Source organism: Anolis sagrei, chromosome 11 (genome assembly GCF_037176765.1).
Source record: "Anolis sagrei isolate rAnoSag1 chromosome 11, rAnoSag1.mat, whole genome shotgun sequence".
Lineage (NCBI taxonomy): Eukaryota > Metazoa > Chordata > Lepidosauria > Squamata > Dactyloidae > Anolis > Anolis sagrei.
Window position 1 is genome coordinate 20943352 of NC_090031.1, and position 27177 is coordinate 20970528.

Sequence of the window (27177 nt, forward strand, 5' to 3'; positions counted from 1 at the left end):
TTCCTTAAGGGACAAAATCTCCAGATAGGTTTATAATTATGTTCCTACAAAAGGGAAAGCTTGGTGTGGCAAAGGGCTTTGTGTTTTGCCACCGATGAAGGAGTGGTGCATTGCTATCTGCCAGCCACTGGTGGAGTGTGCCAAAACTGGTTTGGCTTCTGTAAAAGATCCATACTTACAGTAAATGACACCAAATTTGGACACAAGACACCTCTCAGGCCAACTAGTGACCATCACTCATAAAAACACTGGAAAACAGACCAAAAGAGACGTATAAAGCCAAAAAACAAAAAATTACATTACAACGCATGCACAACAATAATAATAATAATAATAATAATACTTTATTTATACCCCGCTACCATCTCCCCAAGGGACTTGGTGCGGCTTACATGAGGCCGAGCCCAAAATACAACAATACAAGCAATAACAATAACAATACAAGCAATTTAAAACAACAAAACAATAAAACAATAACACAGGCATTATCAATAGGACAACACACTTTAAAATCTATGGGTAGGCCAAATGTGATTAAAATTGAAAGATTAAAAAATAATGCTGGACATGGGCGAAAAAAGTGATGGGCGGTTTGTGGGAACATACAAGCAGACCTAAAACAATATAAAGTGCTTTGGAGGACAAAGTGCTATGGGATCTTTATTCTGGGAAGGCACACTGGAACAACCATGCCTTCAAGCTCGTCTTAAAGACTGCCAAAGTTGGAGCATGCCTGATGTCCTTAGAAAGTGAGTTCCAGAGTCGAGGGGCCACCACCGAAAAGGCCCTCTCTCTCGTCCCCACCAATCGCGCTTGCGATACAGGTGGGAGCATGAGCAGGGCCTCTCCAGATGATCAAACTGATTGTGTGGGTTCGTATACAGAGATGCGGTCACGAAGGGAGGCGGGTCCCAAACCGTTCAAAAACACATATATACACAAACACACATATATACACACATACACAAATATATATACACATATATATGTGTATATATATATATACACACACAAAACACATATACACAGAAAAGGGGAAAGGAAGGAAGGAAGGAAGGAAGGAAGGAAGGAAGGAAGGAAGGAAGGAGAGAAAGAGGGAAAGAAGGAGGAAAGAAGAGAAGGAAACAAAGGAAGGTAGAAGAGATGGAAGGAAGGAGAGATGGAAATAAAAGAAGTGAAAGAAGGAAGGAAAGAGAGAGGAAAGGAAGGAGAGAAGGACCGAAAGAGGGAGGGAAGAAAAGAAGGAAAGAGAGAAGGAAGGATGGAACCAAAGAGCAAAGGAAGGGAGGAAAGAAACAGGTAAAGAAGGAAGAAAGAAGAGAAAGGAGAAGGAAAAAGAGGGAAGGAAGGAAAGAGGGAGGGAAGGAAGGAGAGAAAGAAAGGAGAGAAAGAGGGAGGGAAGGTAGGCCACAGTATGCGTGGCGGGTACAGCTAATTTCATTCATATATATATATATATATATATATATACACACACACACACACACACACACATACATACACACAACAAAGATTATAATCTAGTTAACGCAAGACACTGATAAGCAAATAAAGTTCTCAAGCCCCAAGGGGTTGAGAAGGGCGGGGTACAATTATCCGAAATAAATAAATAAAATTCTGCATTGCGTACAACACTTTCCTGTTGTTGTTTTGATGGCTTTACATTGGACTCATTTCCCATCAGCCTCACCTTACATAATCAATATATGGAGCAGATGGGAATTCAAAACCAGACCATTGACCTTCCCGCTCCCATTTCCAAGAAATCTGCCTTCATTTTCCAAATTTCTAGCATCGCAATGGTTGAAGGTTGCCCAAAAGCAAGCAAGTCACTATCGAGTCCATTAGATCTTGATCTCTCAAGTGCCACACTAACGGTGTAATATGAATATTTACAAGTTCAGCCTGTCATTGAACATTGAGAAAAAAAGTGCTCTTCCAGCAGTCACCAGCCAATCCCTCTCCAATGCCAGAAAAACAGCTTCATGGTGTAGCATTAGAAAATGTTGACCATTTCCGCTCCCTTGGCAGCCACCTCTCCACAAAAGTCAACATTCACACTGAAATTCAACACCGCCTGAGCTCTGCAAGTGCAGCATTCTTCTGAATGAAGCAGAGAGTGTTTGAGGACTGGGACATCCGTAGGGAGACCAAGGTGCTTGTTTATAAAGTCATTGTCCTCCCTGCTATACACCTGCGAGACGTAGACTATCTACAGACGTCACATGCAATTCCTGGAACGATTCCATCAGCGTTGCCTCCGGAAAATCCTGCAAATCTTTTGGGAAGACAAGCGGACAAATGTCAGTGTGCTGGAAGAAGCAAAGACCACCAGCATTGAAGTGATGGTCCTCCGTCATCAACTCCGTTGGACTGGCCATGTTGTCCGGATGCCTGACCACCGTCTCCCAAAGTAGTTGCTGTACTCTGAACTTAAGAATGGAAAATGGAAGGTTGGTGGGCAGGAAAAGAGATTGAAAGATGGGCTCAAAGCCAACCTTAAAAACTGTGGCATAGACACCGAGAACTGGGAAGCCTTGGCCTGTGAGCACTCCAGCTGGAGGTCAGCTGTGACCCGCAGTGCTGTAGAATTTGAAGAGGCATGAATAGAGGGTGAAAGAGAGAAACATGCCAAGAGGAAGGTGTGTCAAGCCAACCCGACCGAGACTGCCTTCCACCTGGAAACCAATGCCACTGTGGGAGAAGATGCAGAGCAAGAACAGGGCTCCACAGTCACCTATGGATCCACCGATCTTGGAAGACAATCCTACTCGCACAATGAGGGATCGCCTAAGTAAGTAATACAAAAAAGCTCCCTTTTCTCCCTCCTTAGAGTAGTACATGGAACAATGGCATCAAACTACAAGAAAGGAGATTCCATCTGAACATGAGGAAGAACTTCCTGACTGTGAGAGCTGTTCAGCAGTGGAACTCTCTGCTCCAGAGTGTGGTGGAGCAGTGGTTCTCAACCTGAGGTCCCCAGATGTTTTTGGCCTACAACTCCCAGAAATCCCAGCCAGTTTACCTCATGTCAGGATTTCTGGAAGTTGAAGGCCAAAAACATCTTGGGACCCCAGGTTGAGAACCACTGGTGGTGGAGGCTCCTTCTTTGGAGGCTTTGAAACAGAGGCTGGATGGCCACCTGTCAGGGGTGCTCTGAATGCAATATTCCTGCTTCTTGGCAGAAAGGGGTTGGACTGGATGGCCCACGAGGTCTCTTCCAACTCTATGATACCTTTGCATCCTTCCTTCTATTTAAGTAAACCCTCCAAGACTTCCCACTGTGAGCGTTGCCAGAATAGGCATTTTGGTTGGACTACGCAGCACCCAAACTTGGACGCACCACTGAAAATCCACAGGATTCTCCCCCTAAGCGCATACACAAATCATTGTGTAACAAAGCCAAATTAGAAAGATGTGCAATACAGCGGTGTGTCAGCGCATGCAACGAAAAGGGCTCCACAGTGGATGGGACCGGGTTGTGTTAAAAACCGAAGCCACGGGAGCTGGGGAATGTTTCCATGCTAAAAATAGCTGAAGGACACAGGAGCTGCCTTAGAAGCCCACACAGAGGCTCCAGATTCCAGAAAAAGATAAGCTAACTTGGAGCCCAAGTAGATTTAAAAAGCCAGGCATTTTTATTTCTGCCTCCGCAAATCCTCTTGTAACCATGTTTCATCACAAGAGCCCGAGAAATGGCGCGGAAGACAAAAGACATCCATCCACCCAAGACTGGATTCACAACAGAATAAAGCACCTGCTCAGCCAGGACGCAGAAGGAAATTATAGTAAACTAGCCATCCCCTGCCACGCATTACTGAGGCCAAGTCTGTGTATATGTATTTTGTGTTTGTATATACATGCATATATGTGTGTGTGTATATTTGTGAATATCTATATAAATAAAAATGTAATGTTCGTTTGTGGGATTAACAGAACTCAAAAACCACTGGATGGATTGACACCAAATTTGGACACAACACACCTAACAACCCAATGTATGTCCTTCACTCATAAAAACACTGAAAAACACAGCAGAAGAAACTTTAAAAGCCCCCAAAAGCTAAATGACAATACAGAAAAAAGAAAGGAAGAAAGAAAAGAAAGAGGGAGGGGAAGGAAGAAAGAAGGAAAGGGAGAAGGAAGCAAAGAGAGAAGGAAGGAAGGAAGCAGGTAGAGAAGGAAGAAAGGAGAGGGAAAGGGAGGGAAAGAAAGAAAGAAAGAAAGAAAGAAAGAAAGAAAGGGAGAAGGAAGCATGGAATCAAAGAGAGAAGGAAGGAAAGAGGTAGAGAAGGAAGAAAGGAGAGAAGGAGGGAGGGAAAGAAAAAGGGGGAAGGAAGGAAAGTTAGAGAAGGAAGGAAGGAAGGAAGGAGAGAAGGAAAGAAGGAAGGAAAGAAAGAGCGAAAGAAGGGGGAAGATGTAGAGAAAGAGAGAGGGAAGGAAAGAAGGAAAGGGAGAAGGAAGGAAGGAAGGAGAGAAGGAAATAAAAAAGGGAAAGAAGGAATGAAAGAAAGAGTGAAGGAAAGGGGAAGATGTAGAGAAAGAGAGAGGGAAGGAAAGAAGGAAAGGGAGAAGGGAGGAAAGAGGTAGAGAAGGAGAGAAAGAGGGAGGGAAAGAAAAAGGGGGAAGGAAGGAAAGTTAGAGAAGGAAGGAAGGAAGGAGAGAAGGAAAGAAGGAAGGAAAGAAAGAGCGAAAGAAGGGGGAGATGTAGAGAAAGAGAGAGGGAAGGAAAGAAGGAAAGTGAGAAGGAGGGAAAGAGGTAGAGAAGAAAGGAGAGAAAGAGGGAGGGAAAGAAAAAGGGGGGAAGGAAGGAAAGTTAGAGAAGGAAGGAAGGACAGAAGGAAAGAAAAAAGGGAAAGAAGGAATGAAAGAAAGAGTGAAGGAAAGGGGAAGATGTAGAGAAAGAGGGAGGGAAGGAAAGGGAGAAGGAAGCACAGAAGCAAAGAGAGAAGGAAGGAAAGAGGTAGAGAAGGAAGAAAGGAAAGAAAGAGGGAGGGAAAGAAAAAAGGGGAAGGAAGGAAAGAGAGAAGGAAGGAAGAAGAGAAGGAAAGAGGGAGTGAAGGAAGGAGGGAAAGAAGGAGAGAAAGAGGGAAAGTTGGCCACAGCAACGCGTGGCGGGTACAGCTAGTATCTGTATAAAAAAATGTAATTTTCGTTTGTGGGATTAACAGAACTCAAAAACCACTGGACGAAATGACACCAAATTTAGACACAAAACACCTAACAACCCAATATATGTCCTTCACTAAAAAAAATAAATTGATTTTGTCATTTGGGAGTTGTAGTTTATTTATTTTATTTATTTATTTACTGCTCTTATATACGCAATTCTCAGCCCAAGGGCGACTGGGATTTATAGTTCACCTACAATCAAAGAGCATTCTGAACCCCACCAACGATGAAATTGAACCAAATTTGGCACACAGTTCTCCCATGACCAACAGAAAATGCTGGAAGGGTTTGGTGGGGAGTGTCCTTTGGTTTTGGAGTTGTAGTTCACCTACATCCAAAGAGCCCTGCGGACTCAATGATGGATCTGGACCAAACTCTACACAAATACTCAATATGCCCAAATGTGAACACTGGTGGAGTTTGTGGAAAATAGAATCTTGACATTTGGGAGTTGTAGTTGCTGGGATTTGTAGTTCACCTACTATCACAGAGCATTCTGAACCCCACCAACGATAGAATTGGGCCAAACCTCCCACAAAGAACCCCCATGACCACCAGAGTGAGCCACAGCAATGCATGGCAGCTGATGTATATATGTGTGTGTGTGTGTATGTGGTTTTGCGCATGTGTTGTAATGTATTTTGGGGTTTTTTTTTTGTTTTTTAAGTCTCTTCTGCTGTGATTTTCAGTGTTTTTATGAGTGATGGTCACTTGTTGGCCTGATAGGTGTCTTGTGTCCAAATTTGTGTCTTGTGTCCAAATTGGTCTCAATTCGTGCAGTAGTTTTTGAGTTATGTCAATCCCACAAATGAACATTACATTTTTATTTATATAGATTTAGCAGCTCTCTGACAAACATTATTGGAGAGGGTGGAAGGAAGGAAGAAGACATTAGCACAGTGTTCTCAACCCGGTGGTCAGGGCCCTGGGGGGATTGCAAGGGGGTGCCAGAGGGGTCACCAAAGACCATCAGAAAATACCATATTTTCTGTTGGTCATGGGGGTTCTGTGTGGGAAGTTTGGCCCAATTCCATCATTGGTGGGCTTCAGAATGCTCTTTGATTGTAGGTGAACTATGAATCCCAGTGACTACAACTCCCAAATATCAAGGTCTATTTCCCCCAAACGCCATCTGTGTTCGTATTTGGGCATATGAAATAAGGTTTGGTCCAGATCCATCATTGTTTGAGTCCACAGTGCTCTCTGGATGTGGGTGAACTATAATTCCCAAACTCAAGGTCAATGTCCACCAAACCTTTCCAGTTTTTTCTGTTGGTCATGGGAGCCCTGTGTGCTAAGTTTGGCCCAATTCCATCATTGGTGGAGTTCAGAATGTTCTTTGATTGTAGGTAAGCTATAAATCACATCAACGACAATTCCCAAATGACAAAATCATTTTTTTTTTGAGTGGAGGACATAAATTGGACTGTTAGGTGTCTTGTGTCCAAATTTGGTGTCAATTCTCCCAGTGGTTTTTGAGTTCTGATGGTAGCACGAACTAACATTATCTATTTATATAGATAATGTAATACAAACCCTTGTCTTTTATTATTTGGATTTCTATAAGAGACTCTTGGGCAAGTGAAGGCACAAGCCCTTCTCTAGCCCCTTTCCTCCCCATAATTTCATGGGAAGGGCAGTCAAATTGATGTCTGTCTAGACTTGTGAGTGTTCCCAGAAGGTGTGCATGCCGCCGCTTGCATTTTGCAGGGAAACACGTATGTCTTGGGAGATCCTGGATGGCCCACCAGGTCTCTTCCAACTCTACGATTCTAGCACTGTATTTGGCTTGTTGTGGAAACAAGGACTGGAGAGAAAACTTCAGTGGGGACTCCTTTCCCCATGACAATAACCCTTTCAAAAGTGAATTTCCCTTCCAAGGGGTAGATTTCTCTCACTTCCTGTTGTCTCAACCCTGCCCTTAACTATGAATCGTTTCTCCTCCAAAAAATCGGGCGCCCAAGCAAATTTGTGAACATCCTGCGGCTCCTCCATGATTACATGATGGCAACAGTCTTGGACAGCAATGGCTCCCAAAGTGACCCATTTAAGGTGGAATCGGGTGTCAAACAGTGTTATTGCCACAATTTTATTTTCCATCTTCATCGCTATGATACTTCACCTTGTTGATGGGAAGCTTCCCACCGGAGTGGAAATCATCTATCGGACAGATGGCAAGCTATTTAACCTAAGCAGACTGAAAGCCAAAACCAAGGTCACAACAACATCTGTTATAGAACTCCAGTATGCTGATGACAATGTCGTCTGTGCGCATTCAGAAGAATCATAGAATCAAAGAGTTGGAAGAGACCTCATGGGCCATCCAGTCCAACCCCATTCTGCCAAGAAGCAGGAATATTGCATTCAAATCACCCCTGACAAATGGCCATCCAGCCTCTGTTTAAAAGCTTCCAAAGAAGGAGCCTCCACCACACTCCGGGGCAGAGAGTTCCACTGCTGAACGGCTCTCACAGTCAGGAAGTTCTTCCTAATGTTCAGGTGGAATCTCCTCTCTTGTAGTTTGAAGCCATTGTTCCGCGTCCTAGTCTCCAAGGAAGCAGAAAACAAGCTTGCTTCCTCCTCCCTGTGGCTTCCTCTCACATATTTATACATGGCTATCATATCTCCTCTCAGCCTTCTCTTCTTCAGGCTAAACATGCCCAGTTCCCTAAGCCGCTCCTCATAGGGCTTGTTCTCCAGACCCTTGATCATTTTAGTCGCCCTCCTCTGGACACATTCCAGAAGATCTACAAGCCACTCTAAACACCTTAGCAAAAGCATACACAAAGCTTGGCCTGTTACTGAACATCGAGAAAACCAAAGTGCTGTTCCAGCAGACACCAGCCATCCCCTCTCCAATGCCAGAGATACAACTTAATGGTGGAACATTAGAAAATGTTGACCATTTCCGCTACCTTGGCAGCCACCTCTCCACCAAAGTCAACATCGACACCGAAATACAACACCGCCTGAGCTCTGCGAGTGCAGCATTTTCCCGAATGAAGCAGAGAGTGGTTGAGGACCGGGACATCCGTAGGGATACCAAGGTGCTTGTCTATAAAGCTATCGTCCTCACAACCCTGCTCTATGCCTGTGAAACGTGGACTGTCTACAGACATCACATGCAACTCCTGGAACGATTCCATCAGAGCTGCCTCCGGAAAATCCTGCAAATCTCTTGGGAAGACAAGCGGACAAACGTCAGCATGCTGGAAGAAGCAAAGACCACCAGCATTGAAGCGATGGTCCTCTGCCACCAACTCCGCTGGACCGGCCACGTTGTCCGGATGCCTGACCACCGTCTCCCAAAGCAGTTGCTCTACTCTGAACTCAAGAACGGAAAAGGGAATGTCGAAGGCTTTCATGGCTGGAATCACTAGGTTCTTGTGGGTTTTTTCAGGCTATAGAGCCATGTTCTAGAGGCATTTCTCCTGACGTTTCACCTGCATCTATGGCAAGCATCATCACTACCTCTGAGGATGCTTGCCATAGATGCAGGCGAAACGTCAGGAGAAATGCCTCTAGAACATGGCTCTATAGCTAGAAAAAAACCCACAAGAACCTAGGAAAAGGGAATGTTAGTGGACAGGAAAAGAGATTGAAAGATGGGCTCAAAGCCAACCTTAAAAACACTGAGAACTGGGAAGCCCTGGCCCTTGACCGCTCCAGCTGGAGGTCAGCTGTGACCAGCAGTGCTGCAGAATTTGAGGAGGCACGAGTGGAGGGTGAAAGAGAGAAACGTGCGAGGAGGAAGGCGTGTCAAGCTGTCCAAGACCGGGACCGCCTTCCACCTGGAAACCAATGCCTTCACTGTGGGAGAAGATGCGGGTCAAGAATAGGGCTCCACAGCCACCTACAAACCCACAAAAATAGTCATCAAGGAAGACCATCTTACTCGTCCAACAAGGGATCCCCACAAAAATAGTCATCCAGGAAGACCATCTTACTCGTCCAACGAGGGATCGCCTAAGTAAGTAGTAAGCAAGGCTGTTTGTAACTCGGGGATGCCAAACTTTTGCAAACAAAAAACTTTCTGCTGTACTCCAGGCCCTGAGATGTTGTTTTGTCTGCACTGTGTTTGCAAAGCAGGCAAAGCGCAGGTCTCCCCAATGCTCCCTTCCCTACGGAGAAATACACAAGTGGTTTTTATGTGCTTACAGATCACCCTTTGCTTGCCAACCGCTGGATTGCGACGACGAAGGAACCACTCTTTTGGATGCAAGTGATCAGCAGCAGTTCCACAGAAGCTGCCCCAAGGACATTCGCTCCCAGCTGCAGGGCGAAGCAAGGTCACTCAACTCCCAATGTTTGCCCTTGCGAGTGGGAGGAGAGACAGATAAGCCAGGCACTGGCAAGGAAAAGCTCTCCATTTCTCTCTTTGCTTCACCTGATGCCCTGGGAGCATATGTATAGAATCATAGAATCAAAGAGTTGGAAGAGACCTCTTGGGCCATCTAGTCCAACCCCCTGCCAAGAAGCAGGAATATTGCATTCAGATCACCCCTGACAGATGGCCATCCAGCCTCTGCTTAAAAGCTTCCAAAGAAGGAGCCTCCACCACACTCCGGGGCAGAGAGTTCCACTGCTGAACGGCTCTCACAGTCAGGAAGTTTATTTATTTAATTTATTTATTTGCTGCATTTGTTGACCGCCGTTCTCAGCCCTAGGGCGACTCACGGCGGTGTACAACATATAAAAGACAATTTACAATAAAGCAGTAACAAAATATCGACATATCAATAATACGACAATAATATAGTTACACTAAATAATCCGCTCCGTCTCATTGTAGAATCATAACCAAACTCGTAATCCATGTTCCGTTCCAGTCGTCATTGCCAATTATTGTAGTATTTAGTTAAATGCCTTCTCAAATAGCCAGGTCTTTAGGCTCTTACGGAAAGACATAAGGGAGGGCGCCTGTCTGATGTCTACAGGGAGGGTGTTCCACAGCCGGGGGGCCACCACCGAGAAGGCCCTATCCCTCGTCCCCACCAGGCGTGCCTGTGAGGCAGGCGGGATCGAGAGAAGGGCCTCCCCAGACGATCTCAAGGTCCTCGTGGGCTCATAGGCCGAGATGCGGTCAGACAGGTATTTTGGGCCGGAACCGTTTAGGGCTTTGTAGGCCAACACCAGCACCTTGAATTGGGCCCGGCAGCAGATCGGCAGCCAGTGGAGCTGGAACAACAAGGGCGTTGTGTGCTCCCGTTAGTAACATGGCTGCCGCGCGCTGGACTAGCTGGAGCTTCCGGGCCGTCTTCAAGGGCAGCCCCACGTAGAGAGCGTTGCAGTAGTCAAGGCGAGATGTGACCAGAGCGTGTACTACCGTGGCCAAGTCAGACTTCCCAATATTGCATTCAAATCACCCCTGACAGATGGCCATCCAGCCTCTGTTTAAAAGCTTCCAAAGAAGGAGCCTCCTCCACGCCCCGGGGCAGAGAGTTCCACTGCTGAATGGCTCTCACAGTCAGGAAGTTTTTCCTCGTGTTCAGATGGAATCTCCTTTCTTGTAGTTTGAAGCCATTGTTCCGCGTCCTAGTCTCCAAGGAAGCAGAAAACAAGCTTGCTCCCTCCTCCCTGTGGCTTCCTCTCACATATTTATACACGGCTATCATATCTCCTCTCAGCCTTCTCTTCTTCAGGCTAAACATGCCCAGTTCCCTAAGCCGCTCCTCATAGGGCTTGTTCTCCAGACCCTTGATCATTTTAGTCGCCCTCCTCTAGATACATTCCAGCTTGTCAATATCTGTCTTGAATTGTGGTGCCCAGAATTGGACACAATATTCCAGATGTGGTCTAACCAAAGCAGAATAGAGGGGTAGCATGACTTCCCTAGATCTAGACACTATCCTATTGATGCAGGCCAAAATCTCATTGGCTTTTTTTGCCGTATATAGATATAGTAATGTGTTTTACTTGTGTCCTGCCATACCTCGACCCATGGGGAGATAAGTGGGTAACAATTATTTTTTCCGTGTCAGGAGCGACTTGTAAAACTGCAAGTCACTTCTGGTGTGAGAGAATTGGCAGTCTGCAAGGACATTGCCCAGGGAATACCTGGATGTTTGATGTTTTACCATCCTTCTGGTAGTCTTCTTTTTTGTCCCCGCATAGGGAGCTGGAGCTGACAGAGGGAGCTCATCCGCTCTATCCCTAGATTCAAACATCTAACCCAGGGGTTCTCAACCTTCCTAATGCCGTGACCCCTTAATACAGTCCCTCATGTTGTGGTGACCCCCAACCATAATATTGTTTTCGTTGCTACTTCATAACAGTCATTTTACTACTGTTATACATCATAATGTAAATATCTGATATGCGGGATGCATTTTCATTCACTGGACCAAACTGGGCACAAATACTCAATACACGCAAATGTGAATGCTAGTGGGGTTGGGGGAGGATTGATTTTGTAATTTGGGAGTTGTAGTTGCTGGGATTTATAGTTCACTTATAATCAAAGAGCATTCTGAACTCCACCAGCAATGGATTTGAACCAAACTTGGCTCCCATGACCAATGGAAAACACTGGAAGGGTTTGATGGCCATTGACCTTGAGTTTGGCAGTTGTAGTTCACCTACATCCAGAGAGCACTGTGGACTCATGCAATGGTGGATCTGGACCAAACTTGGCATGGATACTCAATATGCCCAAATGTGAAGACTGGTGGAGTCTGGGGAATATAAATCTTGACATTTGGGAGTTGTAGTTGCTGGGATTTATAGTTCATTACAATCAGAGAACATTCTGAACTCCACCAACGATAGAATTGGCTCAAACTTCCCACATGGAATCCCCATGACCATCAGAAAATACTGTGCTTTCTTATGGTCTTTGGTGACCCCTCTGACACCCCCTCGCGACCCCCTCAGGGGTCCCGACCCCCAGGTTGAGAAACACTGATCTAACTCAAGGACCCCTGATCTAAGCCATCGCTATTCAGACTTGGGGGGAATCCTGTGCCCCTATCCCCCACAAAAGTGGAAGGCCAACAGTGTTATGAGGGTTGAATGAAAAGTAATGCTTCCACCTTCGTAACTCCTTAAGAGATGACAGTACTGGTATCCGGCGGGTACTGGCTTGTTCAGTAGACTCTCCTCTACAATTCCATTTTGGTGGGAAGCCTTAGCATTGAATGGTTGTGTTGTTAAAGTGAAAAGTAATGCCTCCACCTTCGTAACTGCTCAACAGATGGCAGTATTGGTACTGGCTTGTTCAGTAGACTCTCCTCTACAGTTCCATTTTGGAGGGAAGCCTTAGCATTGAATGGTTGTGTTGTTAAAGTGTGAATGATAGAATCATAGAAGAAGAAGAAGAACAACAACAACAAGGACTTGGAGGACTTGGCCCACATATAAAGAGCTTTTAAAAAAGGATTCAACAACTTTGAGACCTCTTCAAGAAGTTAATCAGAGTTTCCCTAAAATCACCTGGTTACACTACCTGCAAATAAAGGAACAATATGCCTTGGACTTAAAACAAGGATTTCAGATTAAGGAAACATTCTGGGATAATTTTTTAAAGACAGACACGAAATGCATATCCAAACTATATGAGAAATTATTAGAATGGTCAACAGAGACCGAACTAATTAAAGGGTGCATGGTTAAATGGGCGGAAAATTCTAAAAGACCTATTGCAATGTGTGATTGGGAAATCATTTGGAAGAAAAAATTAAAATACACCTATGCGATGGATCTAAAGGAAAATTGGTTAAAGATGTTCCATAGGTGGTATATGACTCCAGTAAAATTAAATAGTATGTATAAGAATGTATCAAAAAATTGTTGGAAGTGTGACGAACACGAAGGGACCTTTTTTCATCTATGGTGGAGTTGCAAAGAAACCCAAAAATATTGGAAAACTATACATGAAGAAATGCAAAAAGTATTCAAAAAGAATTTCCCAAGAAAAGCAGAATATTATCTGCTGGGAATTGTAGATGATGAGATAAAATTGGATTCTAATGAGGATATTTTGTTTATATATTTAACAACAGCTGCAAGAATCGTCTTCGTGAAGATGTGGAAACAGAAGGATATTCCAGGGAGACTCCATTGGATACATAAAGTAAATGAAATAAAAGACATGGACATACTGACTTTTCTTCTGAAAAAGAATACTGGAAACGCAATTAAAGAGACGAATTGGTCAATAGTGGAAGAATATATAGAGAAACTTACACAAGGAACATGAGGCTATAGGGACGATGGGAGGGAGAACCCCCTTTTCTTTTTCTTTTTTTTTGTGGGGTTCTCGTTATTTTTGGAATAATATTAATGACACTGTCGGAGCAGAATCAGAAGGGAGTCCTTTTTTTTTTTCTCCCTCCTTTTTTTTTCTTTTTTTTAGGGATTTTTGTGGACATGTTTTTTTTTTTTTCTTTTTCTCTCTTTTTGTGTTTCTTCTTTCTCTCACGGGGGGTTGGGCGGGGTGTATTCCTACTTTTCTATCTTCTTATATTATTCCCACACTTTCGTTGTATTCTATAAAATTCAATAAAAAATTTTTTTAAAAAAAAAAACAACAACAACAACAAGAACAACAACTTTATTTTTCTACCCCGCCTCCATCTCCCCAAAGGGACTCGGGGCGGCTTACATGGGGCCCAAGCCCAAGACAGAATACAATTAAAAACAAAGCAAAAACAATTAAGACAGCATAAAACAGCGTAAAACAACGTAAGAATAATAGCTAGCAACAACAATAACAACAGACTAATTTTAGAGGGGGGAAGGAAAGACCACTACATGAACTAGTTAAAGGATAAGTGGTTTAGTAAGGTGGACAACAATGTACATAGAGTTGGAAGAGACCTCATGGGCCATCCAGTCCAACTCCATTCTGCCAAGAAGCAGGAAAATTGCATTCAAAGCACCTCCAAGAGATGACCATCTAGCCTCTGTTTAAAAGCTTCCAAAGAAGGAGCCTCCACCACACTCCGGGGCAGAGAGTTCCACTGCTGAACGGCTCTCACAGTCAGAAAATTCTTCCTAATGTTCACATGGAATCTCCTTTTTTGTAGTTTGAAGCCACTGTTCTGCGTCCTAGTCTCTAGGGAAGCAGAAAGCAAGCTTGCTGCCTCCTCCCTATGACTTCCTCTCACATATTTATGCATGGCTATCATGTCTAAGTATGGAACCCTGCACAGACGGTCAGTCAATGCGATTTAAGCAGCGTGTAGTCATTGAATTCTTGACAGCAGAAGGTGTCACCCCAAAGGAGATTCATCAGAGAATGCAGGCTGTTTATAGTGATTGTATTGATTTGAGTACTGTGTGTTGTTCAGCGATTTTCAGGCGTCAGCATCCTGGGTACCCATCGTGCACAGATCTTCCAATAGCCAAGCAAAGCAATAATGTGGCCCACACGTTGTTGTGAAATGCTGATTGTGCTTGAAATTTCTCTCTGAGTGATACGATGATTATTCTAAATCGATCTGACAACCTTTTGCTTGTGAAACTCAGTGGTTGCTGTCACAGGACGTCCAACTCTTTGTTTGTCACACAAGCCAGATGTTCCCACCCTCAACATCTTTAAACTTACTCACCCAACGATGCACAGTACTCAAATCAACACAATCACCACAAACAGCTTGCATTCTCTGATGAATCTCCTTCGGGGTGACACCTTCTGCTGTCAAGAATTCAATGATTGCACATTGCTTAAGTCGCACTGACCGACCGTCTGCACAGGGTTCCATACTTTAACAACACAACCGTTCAATGCTAAGACTTCCCGCCAAAATGCAACTGTAAGAGGAGAGTCTACTGAACAAGCCAATACCTGCCGCATACCTGTACTGCCATCTGTTGAGGAGTTACAAAGGTGGAGGCATTACTTTTCATTCAACCCTCGTATGATCACAATGCCAAAAATTGTGTAATGCTTTGTAATGTCAGGACATATATGCCAGGCCTCATTCCTTGATGTACCCAAAGCACTCAACCATTGTGTGGTGTAGCTGTTACAAAGTGAGATAAGAAAGAAATCTGACGTGAGGCTTTGGTCCAGTGACCGTTTCTCATCTAACTTCAATTCACAAGGTTGTTGGAACGACAAACACACATAGAAAGGAAAACACCACAAACGTCCCCTGGACATTACAATCCCCCCTCCCCCACCCAACCTCACCAGTATTCAAATGTGGGCGTATTGGATGTTTGTGTCAAATTTGGTCCAGTGAACGAAAATACATCCTGAATATCAGATACTGACATGCCGTTCGTGGGTTTCAGAATGCTCTTTGATTTCATGTGAACTATACATCCCAGTAACTACAACTCCCAAACTCCATTTGTGTGCATATTTGGGCATATGGAATATTTGTGCCAAGTTTGGTCCAGATCCATCATTGTTTGAGTCCATAGTGCCCTCTGGATGAAGGTGAACTGCAACTCCCAAACTCAAGGTCAATGCCCACCAAACCCTTCCAGTATTTTCTGTTGCTCATGAGAGTTCTTTGTTTCAGGTTTGGTTCAATTCCGTAGTTGGTGGAGTTCAGAATGCTCTTCGATTGTAGGGAAACTATACATCCCAGCAACTACAACTCCCAAATGTCAAAAGTATTCAGATTTGTGCTTATCGGGTATTTGTGCCAAATCTGCTCCAGCGAATGAAAATACATCCTGCATTATGATTTTTAACAGTAGCAAAAGTACAGTTATGAAGAAAAGAAATAATTATGGAATACATAGTTATGAATGTGAGAAACATGGACTTGGTATATATGTAGATGACAACGAAAATAATGTTGTGGTTGGGGGTCACCACAACATGAGGAACTGTATTAATGGACTCGACGGACTGCTTTTAGGACAATGACTTAAATTGGCGACTGAATGTTTTCATACGGTTCTTATTGGTGGAGAGGAGGGACAGGGCCTTCTCATCAGCGGCCCACTGCCTGTGGAAAACCTTCAGTATGGCCACCACTCAAAAAAATGATTTTGTCATTTGGGAGTTGTAGTTGCTGGGATTTATAGTTCACCTATAATCAAAGAGCATTCTGAACTCCACCAATGATGGAATTGAACCAAACTTGGCACACAGAACTCCCAGGACCAACCAAAAATACTGGAAGGGTTTGGTGGGCATTGACCTTGAGTTTGGGAGGTATAGTTCACCTAAATCTAGAGAGTGGACTCAAACAATGATGGATTGGATCAAACTTGGCATGAATATTCCAAATGCCCAAATATGCACACACATGGAGTTCGGGGGAAATAGACCTTGACATTTAAGAGTTGTAGTTACTGGGATTTATAGTCCACCTACAATCAAAGAGCATTCTGAATCCTACCGACGACAGAATTGGGGCAGACTTCCCACACAGAACGCCCATGACCAACAGAAAATACTTAAGGCCATCTAGTCCAACTCCCTTCACCAGGGCAAGAAAACATAATCAAAGCCCTCCTGACAAAGAGCCATCCAGCCATAGATATAGTATCACAGATGGTGGCGCAGTGGGTTAAACCCCTGTGCTGGCAGGACTGAAGACCAACAGGTTGGAGGTTGCTGTGCATTTTCCCCGACTACATGCCTGCCACCAGCGATGGATTTGAACCAAACTTGGCTCCCATGACCAATGGAAAACACTGGAAGGGTTTGATGGCCATTGACCTTGAGTTTGGCAGTTGTAGTTCACCTATATCCAGAGAGCACTGTGGACTCATGCAATGGTGGATCTGGACCAAACTTGGCATGGATACTCAATATGCCCAAATGTGAAGACTGGTGGAGTCTGGGAGTTGTAGTTGCTGGGATTTATAGTTCATTACAATCAGAGAACATTTTGAACTCCACCAACGATAGAATTGGCTCAAACTTCCCACATGGAATCCCCATGACCATCAGAAAATACTGTGCTTTCTTATGGTCTTTGGTGACCCCTTTGACACCCCCTCGCGACTCGCTCAGGGGTCCCGACCCCCAGGTTGAGAAACACTGGACTAGATGGAAGTCACTTTTAACCAACGTTTTTCCACACCCCCTTTCCCCCCTTTTTTTTCCTTTTTTTTCTCGATTCCCTCCCTGTAGTCTAAGATTTTCCCCACTTTGCTATCCCCTTTATATTGTTCTCCCACTTTCTATGTACTTGTTTATATCTTCAATAAAATTATTTATTTAAAAAACCCATTTTCCTAGTTCCAACAGACCTCACTACCTCTGAGGATGCTTGCCACAGATGCAGGTGAAACGTCAGGAGAAAATGGCCATATAGCCCGAAAAAACTTACAGCAACCTACTTTCTAATTACTTTACTTTCCAGATCACCAAACTGGGCCACAGCAACGCGTGGCAAGGGACGGCTAGTATTTAATAAAATCAATATACTTACTCTGCATACAAAAGGGAGCATCTATACTGTAATGTTAATGCAATTTGACACCACTGTAGCTCAGTGGTAGTGAATTGCAGCTTTACAAGCCTCCTCCTCAGGGGACGGCTAGTAAATAAATAGATATTTAGGGGTCGCGGCATTAGAAAAGTAGAGAAACACTTCTTTACTGGGCAGTTAATGGTTTGTTTACAGCAGTGGTTCTCAACCTTACTAATGCCACGACCCCTTAGTACAGTTCCTCATGTTGTGGTGACCCCCAACCATAATATTATTTTCGTTGCTACTTCATAACTGTAATTTTGCTACGGTTATGAATCGTCATGTAAATATCTGATATGCAGGATGCACAAATGTCCAATACACCCAAATTTGATTACTAGTGGAGTTGGGGGGATTGATTTTGTCATTTGGGAGTGTTGGAGTTGCTGGGATTTATAGTCCACCTAAAATAAAAGAGGCTTCTGAACTCCACCAGTGATCGAACTGAATCAAACTTGGCACACAGAATTCCCATGACCAACAGAAAATACTGGAAGGATTTGGTGGGCATTGACCTTGAGTTTTGGAGTTGTAGTTCACCTACATCCAGCGAACACTGTGAACTCAAACAATGATGGATCTGGATCAAACTTGGCACGAATACTCAATATTCCCAAATGTGAACACTGGAGGAGTTTGAGGAAAATAGACCTTGCCATTTGGGAGTTGTAGTTGTTGGGATTTATAGTTCACCCACAATGAAATAGCATTCTGATCCCCACCAATGATAGAATTGGACCAAACTTCCCACACAGAACCCCCATGACCAACAGAAAACACTGTGTTTTCTGATGGCCTTTGGCGACCCCTCTGACATCCCCTCGCGACCCCCACAGGGGTCCCGACCCCCAGGTTGAGAAACACTGGTTTACAGGGTTGCCATGAGTTGGAATGAACTTGGTAGCAAATCACAACTATCTCACAGACACCCACTTCTCAAAAGCGAAAGCATCCAAACATAGATCTGAGAACGCAGATCTGAGCATGACCGGAGGGGGCAGACGTTGCAAAGGAAGCCATGCTTGGTCATGCCGAGGCTCTTCCTTCGCTCCCAGCTTGGCAAAGGAAGCACATGGCGGAGTGGGAGAGGCCGGAGTCAATGGCATTTCTCAAGTTGCGCTCCCCCTCCCTCCGGAGCAAAGGGGAGAAAGTTGAGACGCACACAAACACACACACACACAAGGCGGTGAGGGTGACCTCCAGCCATTGCACAGCTGGGAGCTGGATCTTAATCCCGTTGCAAACGAGGGCCTCGCTTGAGGATCCATCCAAAGAGAAAACAAACAAAACATGTGTTGTCAAAGGCTTTTGTGGCCCGAATCACTGGGTTGCTGTGCATTTTCCAGGCTGTATGAAAGCATATGTACTTAAGAGACCGAGACACTATTATGACAGCAGAGTTTACCACTAACATGCCCACACAATCATAGAATCAAGTCGTTGGAAGAGACCTCCGAGGCCATCCAGTCCAACCCCATTCTACCAAGAAGTAGGAACATCGCATAATTAAAACTTTATTGTTGGTTTACGAGACACCTTGAAGGATTCCAGTTGCGGTCACTATTATTATTTGGTTGCTCCTGCTACGACTGTTATGATTTGTTGATCAGTGATTTGCGGCAAAACGAAGGCAGGACTGAACTACGACACGTGAAAGACATTAAGGAAATGCCTCTGTGCAAAATCAGGGTGGGAACCGAGGTCAAGAGCATATTTCAATCGGCGTAAAATCATTGAGACGTCCCATTCGGAAGGGTGGGTCCAAGGCTCAAGGGGAATTTATCACACTCTGAAAGGCTAACCACTGACACACCCAAGCGAGGCGTAACCTAATGTTTTCCCCTCGTTTGGGCTTTATAGTCAAAGGGAAGGTGGCTGTTTCAGAAAAATGGGGATTTTCCCAGGTAAACCTCTTTCTGACACAGATGGGGAAGCTCACGCTTGGAAATGAAGCTCAATGACCTGCAAAGTCTTCCACAACAGCAAGTGTCCCAGAAGCATTCTCTCCTGATGTTTCCCCTGCATCTACGGCAGCTGCTCTCAGAGGTGGAGGGGTATGGCCATGTTCCAGAAGCATTCTCTCCTGATGTTTCGCCTGCATCTATGGCAGCCACCCTCAGAGTTGAGGGGTATGGCCATATTCCAGAAGCATTCTCTCCTTATGTTTCGCCTGCATCTATGGCAGGCACCCTCAGAGATTGAGGAGTATGGCCATGTTACAGAAGCATTCTCTCCTGATGTTTTGCCCGCATCTATGGCAGCTGCTCTCAGAGGTGGATGGGTATGGCCATGTTCCAGAAGCATTCTCTCCTTACGTTTCGTCTGCATCTATGGCAGGCACCCTCAGAGGTTGAGGGGTATGGCCATGTTACAGAAGCATTCTCTCCTTACGTTTTGCCTGCATCTATGGCAGGCACCCTCAGAGGTTATGAGGTCTGTTGGAAACTAGGCAAGTGAGGTTTATATATCTGTGGAATAACATCCAGGGTGGGAGAAAGAACTTGTCTGCTTGAGGCAAGTGTGAATGTTGCCTCAACACCGGGATTGTGGCGCAGCTGGCTGAGTGTCAGCTGCATTAAGATCACTCTGACCAAAAGGTCATGAGTTCGAAGCCAGCCCGGGTTGGAGTAGGTTTCCAACCAATTGTGTGTAGCCTGTTGTCAACCTTTGCAACCCGAAAGACAGTTGCATCTATCAAGTAGGAAAATTAGGTACCACCTTAAAGTGTGGGGAGGCTAAATTAACTGATTTATGAGGCTATAAAGAAGACTCCAGCAAAGCATTCCAGCAGGGAAGCATGCGGGGAATGCGGAAGTGCTTCATCAGCATCACAGATGGACGATGAAAGCGACAGCTCCCCTGGCGGCCAGAAAAAGTTAAATAGCCTCTGTGTATGGCTGTAAGTGTTTGTATGTCAAAAATTGGCATTGAATGTTTGCCATATATGTATACACTGTAATCCGCCCTCAATCCCCTGCAGGGTGAGAAGGGCGGAATAGAAAAGCTGAAAATAAATAAGTAAATAAATGGCCACCTTGATTAGGACTAAATAGCCTTGCAGCTTCAAAGCCTCTTTCTCCAACCCTGGACATTCCACAGGTATAGAAACCTCACTTGCCTACTTTCCAACAGACCTCACAACCTCTGAGGATTCGTGCCATAGATGCAGGCCAAATGTCAGGAGAGAATGCTTCTGGAACATGGCCATGCTGCCCAAAAAACTCACAACAACCCAGTGATTCCGGGCATGAAAGCCTTTGACAATACATCAAGCAAGATGTGGCTTTATGTTGCGACATCATATGGGATGGCCGGACTTTCTAGGAACGCATGTCAGTGAAGCATTACAGGGACAGTGCTTCCTAGCTTTCTCAGAATGAACATGAGGAAGAACTTCCTGACTGTGAGAGCCGTTCAGCAGTGGAACTCTCTGCCCCGGAGTGTGGTGGAGGCTCCTTTTTTGGAAGCTTTTAAGCAGAGGCTGGATGGCCATTTGTCAGGGGTGATTTGAATGCAACATTCCTGCTTCTTGGGAGGGGGTTGGACTGGATGGCCCATGAGGTCTCTTTGAATCTATGATTCTATGAATGCACCGGGGCAAAACAGGAATGGAGTTTATTGCAGTCGTTCTCAGCCTGTGGGTCCACAGGTGTTTTGGACTACAACTCCCAGAAATCCCAGCCACTTTACCAGCTATTAGAGGATTTTTGGGAGTTGAAGGCCAGAACATCTTAAGACCCACAGGCTGAGAACCACTGATTTATTTATTTATACTACTACTACTAATACAATATTATAATTATATATTTTATATTACACTTAATATTACTAATAATCTATATAAATAAAAATGTAATGTTCGTTTGTGGGATTAACGTAACTCAAAAACCACTGGACGAATTGACATTAAATTTGGACACAATGCACCTAACAACCCAATGTATGTCCTTCACTCAAAAAATATGATTTTGTCATTTGGGAGTTGTAGTTGCTGGGATTTATAGTTCACCTGCAATCAAAGAGCGTTCTGAACCCCACCAACGATAGAATTGGGCCAAACCTCCCACACAGAACTTCCACGACTAACAGAAAGTACTGGAAGGATTTGGTGAGCATTGACCTTGAGTTTTGGAGTTGTAGTTCACCTACATCCAGAGAGCACGGTGCACACGGTGATGGATATGGACCAAACTTGGCACAAATATTCAATATGCCCAAATATGAACACTGGTGGAGTTTGGGGAAAATAGACCTTGACATTTGGGAATTGCATTTGCTGGGATTTATAGTTCACCTACAATCAAAGCGCATTCTTTGATGGTTCAATTCAACAATTGAATTGAACCAAACTTGACACACAGTTCTCCCATCATCAATAGAAAATACTGGAAGGGTTTGGTGGGCAGTGTCCTTTGTTTTTGGAGTTGTAGTTCACCTACATCCAGGGAGCACTGAGGACTCAAACAATGATGGATCTGGACCAAACTCTACACGAATACTCAATATGCCCAAATGTGAACACTGGTGGAATTTGGGGGAAATAGAATCTTGACATTTGGGAGTTGTAGTTACTGGGATTTATAGTTCACCTACAATCAAAGAGCATTCTGAACCCCACCAATGATAGAATTGGGCCAAACCTCCCACACAGAACCCCCATGTGGGCCACAGAACGGCATGGAAGGGGACGGCTAGTATTACAATATAATGGTGTAGTACAATATAGGTAAAGGTAGGTAAAGGTAGTCCCCTGACATTAAGTCCAGTCATGTCTGACTCTGGGGTGTGGTGCTCATCTCCATTTCTAAGCCGAAGAGCCAGCGTTGTCCATAGACACCTCCAAGGTCATGTGGCCGACATGACTGCATGGAGCGCCATTACCTTCCCGCTGGAGCGGTACCTATTGATCTACTCACATTTGCATGTTTTCGAACTGCTAGGTTGGCAGAAACAATATAGTACTATATAATACTGATATTGTACTGTGCTAACAATTTAATATATTGTATGTATATATATCTTATAAGCCGCTCTGAGTCCCCTTTGGGGTGAGAAGGGCGTCATAAAAATGTCGTAAATAAATCTATATAAATAAAAATATAATGTTCGTTTGTGGGATTAACTCAACGCAAAAACCACTGGACGGATTGACACCAAATTTGGACAAAATACACCAATCAGACCAACGAGTGACGATCACTCATAAGAACACCAAAAAACCCACAAAAAATACATTACAACGCATGCGCAAAACCACATATATATATATACGCAAACTCATATATACAAATATATACAAACACAAAACACATATACACAGACTGGGCCACAGCAACTCATGGCAGAGGACAGCTAGTTGTTACACACATATATATATATATACACACACACACACATCTTATGCACTATACGGGAAAACAAATGCAAGTAACGCTATTCTGGTTCAAACTATTTTGGATTGCGATACTCAGTCTCTACTCGGAGGGAATGGAGTCATAGTAAACCTGCCGAGAGTGAGAGCGAGGGGAAGGCAGGCCGGCCAAGGGCATGTTAATGACAATGCCGCTGGGTGAAAGGTGAAGCCGAGGGAAGGGTGACTCAAGGCTCCCTCCAAGGCACAGAAGACACTTCTTCTCAACCGGGTCTCTTCATACATTTCTGGGCACAATGCAAAGTATAGTCGTTCAAGCTGAAAAGTTGTGAAAAGGAGGAAAATCTGAGCATTTTTTGAGGGGGAGGGGTCCTTAAAGCCACACAACGCTCCAAGGAAGGCACTTTGGAAAAGGTGTTGTCGAAGACTTTCATGCCCTGAATCACTGGGTTGCTGTGAGTTTTCCAGGCTCCAGAAGCATTCTCTCCTGACATTTCGCCTACATCTGTGGCAGGCATCTTCAGAGGTTGTGAGGTCTGTTGGAAACTAGGCAAGTGGGGATTATGTATCTGAGGAGAGAAAGAACTCTTGTCTGCTTGAGGCAAGTGTGACTATTGCAACGGGACACCTTGATTAGCATTGAATAGCCGTTCAGCTTCAAAGCCTGGCTGCTTCCTGCCTGGGGAGTCCAGAGTAGGAGAAAGAACTCTTTGTCTGTTGGAAGCAAGTGGGAATGTTCCAATTGGCCACCTTGGTTAGCATTGAATAGCCTTGCAGCTTCAAAACCTGGCTGCTTCCTGCCTGGGGGAGTCCAGGGTGGGAGAAAGAACTCTTGTCTGTTGGAGGCAAGTGGAAATGTTAATATTGGCCACCTTGGTTACCACTGAATAGCCTTCAAAGTCTGATGGCTTCCTGCCTGGGGAGTCCAGGGTGGGAGAAAGAACTCTTTGTCTGTTGGAGGCAAGTGTGAATGTTCCAATTTGCCACCTTGGTGAGCATTTAATTGCCTTGCAGCTTCAAAGCCTGGCTGCTTCCTGCCTGGGGAGTCCAGGGTGGGAGAGAGAACTCTTGCCTGTTGGAGGCAAGTGGGGATGTTCCAATTGGCCACCTTGGTTAGCACTGAATAGCCTTGCAGGGAGTCCAGGGTGGGAGAAAGAACTCTTGTCTGTTGAAGGCAAGTGGGAATGTTCCAATTGGCCACCTTGGTTAGCATTGAATACCCTTGCAGCTTCAAAGCCTGGCTGCTTCCTGCTTGGGGGAGTCCAGGGTGGGAGAAAGAACTCTTGTCTGTTGGAGGCAAGTGGGGATGTTCCAATTGGTCACCTTGGTTAGAATTAAATAGCCTTGCAGCTTCAAAGCCTGGCTGCTTCCTGCCTGGGGGAGTCCAGGATGGGAGAAAGAACTCTTGTCTGTTGGAGGCAAGTGGGAATGTTCCAATTGGCCACCTTGGTTAGCACTGAATAGCCTTGCACCTTCAAAGCCTGGCGGCTTCCTGTCTGGTGGAATCCTTTGCTAGGAGGTGTTAGCTGGCCCTGGTTGTTTCCTGTCAGAATTTCCCCCCCTTTTTTAGTGTTGCTCTTTATTTACTATCCAGGAAGCAGCCAGGCTTTGAAGCTGCAAGGGCCATTCAATGCTGATCAAGATGGCCAATTGCAACATTTGCCTCCAACAGACAAAAGTTCTTTTTCCCACTCTGGACATCATTCCACTGTGCTAAGCTAATAATATAATATAATATAATATAATATATTGTTTACATATCCTACTTATAATATTATAATATAATGCAATTTAAGACTAATAATATAAATAATAATGCAATATTATAATTATATATTTTATATTATATGTAATATTAGTAATAATATTACAATATCATGGTATAGTACAATACAGTAATAAACAATACTGATATTGTGCTATGCTAATAATATAATATATTGTATGTATATATATATATATATATCTTGTAAGCCGTTCTGAGTCCCCTTCAGGGTGAGAAGGGCGGCATATAAATTCTGTAAAGTTAGGGTCCGCAAACTAAGGCCCGGGGGCCGGATACAGCCTTCCAAGGTCATTTACCCAGCCTTCGCTCAGGGTCAACCTAAGTCTGAAACTACTTGAAAGCACACAACCACAACAACAACAACAACCACCCTATTTCATCAGCCAAAAGCATGTCTACACTTCCCATTGAAATACTAATAAGTATATATTTGTTAAAATTGTTCTTCATTTTAATTATTGGATTGTTTCAAAGTGTTTTTTGCACTTCAAATAAGAGATGTGCAGTGTGCATAGGAATTCATTCATTTTTTTCTCCAAATTATAATCTGGCCCTCCAACAGTTTGAGGGACTGTGACCTGGCCCTCTGCTTAAAAAGAGGCAAATAATAAAACATCAAGCAAAAACAATAAAACTCTAAAAACAATGACAACAATATTACAATTATAATATTGTATTATTATTACTAGTATTATATTGCATTACATTATGTGAGAGCCGTTCAGCAGTGGAACTCTCTGCCCCGGAGTGTCATGGAGGCTCCTTCTTTGGAAGCTTTTAAACAGAGGCTGGATGGCCACCTGTCAGGGGTGATTTGAATGCAATATTCCTGCTTCTTGGCAGAATGGGGTTGGACTGGATGGCCCATGAGGTCTCTTCCAACTCTAGGATTCTATGACTCTATGGTTATAATATTATAAATATTATATGTATATACAATATGCATTATATGAATCCATAGATATATAAACCCCACTTGCCTAGTTTCCAACAGACCCCTCAACCTCTGAGGATGCCTGTCATACATGTGAGGGAAACATCAGGAGAGAATGCTTCTGGAAGAGAATTCTGGAACAGCCTCAGCCACAGCAGTGTGTGGCAGGTGACGACTAGTATATATACGAGCATATAAGCCCACTTACCTAGTTTCCAACAGACCTGACAACCTCTGAGGGGAATTCCAGACAGGAAACAATCAGGACCAGCTAACACCTCCCAACCTGGGATTCCTCCCCAGGCAGGAAGCAGCCAGGCTTTGAAGCTGCAAGGCCATTCTTGTCTGCTGCAACCTTCAGCAGACAAGAGACCTTTCTCCCCTCCTCACAACCTCTGAAGAGGCCTGCCAAAGATGTGGGCGAAACGTCAGGAGAGAATGCTTCTGGAACAGACTGAGTCACAGCAGTGTGTGGCAGGTGACGACTAGTATATATACAAGTACATAAACCCCACTTACCTAGTTTCCAACAGACCTGACAACAACCTCTGAGGGGAATTCCAGACAGGGAACAATCAGGGCCAGCTAACACCTAAAAACCTGGGATGCCTCCCCAGGCAGGAAGCAGCCAGGCTTTGAAGCTGCAAGGCCATTCTTGCCTGTTGCAACCTTCAGCAGACAAGAGACCTTTCTCCCCTCCTCACAATCTCTGAGGGGAATTCCAGACAGGAAACAATCAGGGCCAGCTAACACCTCCCAACCTGGGATTCCTCCCCAGGCAGGAAGCAGCCAGGCTTTGAAGCTGCAAGGCCATTCTTGCCTGTTGCAACCTTCAGCAGACAAGAGACCTTTCTCCCCTCCTCACAATCTCTGAGGGGAATTCCAGACAGGAAACAATCAGGGCCAGCTAACACCTCCCAACCTGGGATTCCTCCCCAGGCAGGAAGCAGCCAGGCTTTGAAGCTGCAAGGCCATTCTTGTCTGTTGCAACCTTCAGCAAAGAGACCTTTCTCCCCTCCTCACAACCTCTGAAGAGGCCTGCCAAAGATGTGGGCGAAACATCAGGAGAGAATGCTTCTGGAACAGACTGGGCCACAGCAGTGTGTGGCAGGTGACAACTAGTATATATACGAGTATATAAACCCCACTTACCTAGTTTCCAACAGACCTGACAACCTCTGAGGGGAATTCCAGACAGGTAACAATCAGGGCCAGCTAACACCTCCCAACCTGGGATTCCTCCCCAGGCAGGAAGCAGCCAGGCTTTGAAACTGCAAGGCCATTCTTGTCTGCTGCAACCTTCAGCAGATAAGAGACCTTTCTCCCCTCCTCACAATCTCTGAGGGGAATTCCAGACAGGAAACAATCAGGGCCAGCTAACACCTCCCAACCTGGGATGCCTCCCCAGGCAGGAAGCAGCCAGGCTTTGAAGCTGCAAGGCCATTCTTGCCTGTTGCAACCTTCAGCAGACAAGAGACCTTTCTCCCCTCCTCACAATCTCTGAGGGGAATTCCAGACAGGAAACAAT

General features: G+C 44.6%; 1 protein-coding gene across 1 annotated transcript in view; it reads right to left on the minus strand.

The window, feature by feature from the left end:
• AKAP1 (A-kinase anchoring protein 1) overlaps positions 1 to 27177 on the minus strand; it is a 57055-nt gene that overhangs the window by 28827 nt on the left and 1051 nt on the right. The window lies entirely within an intron of this gene.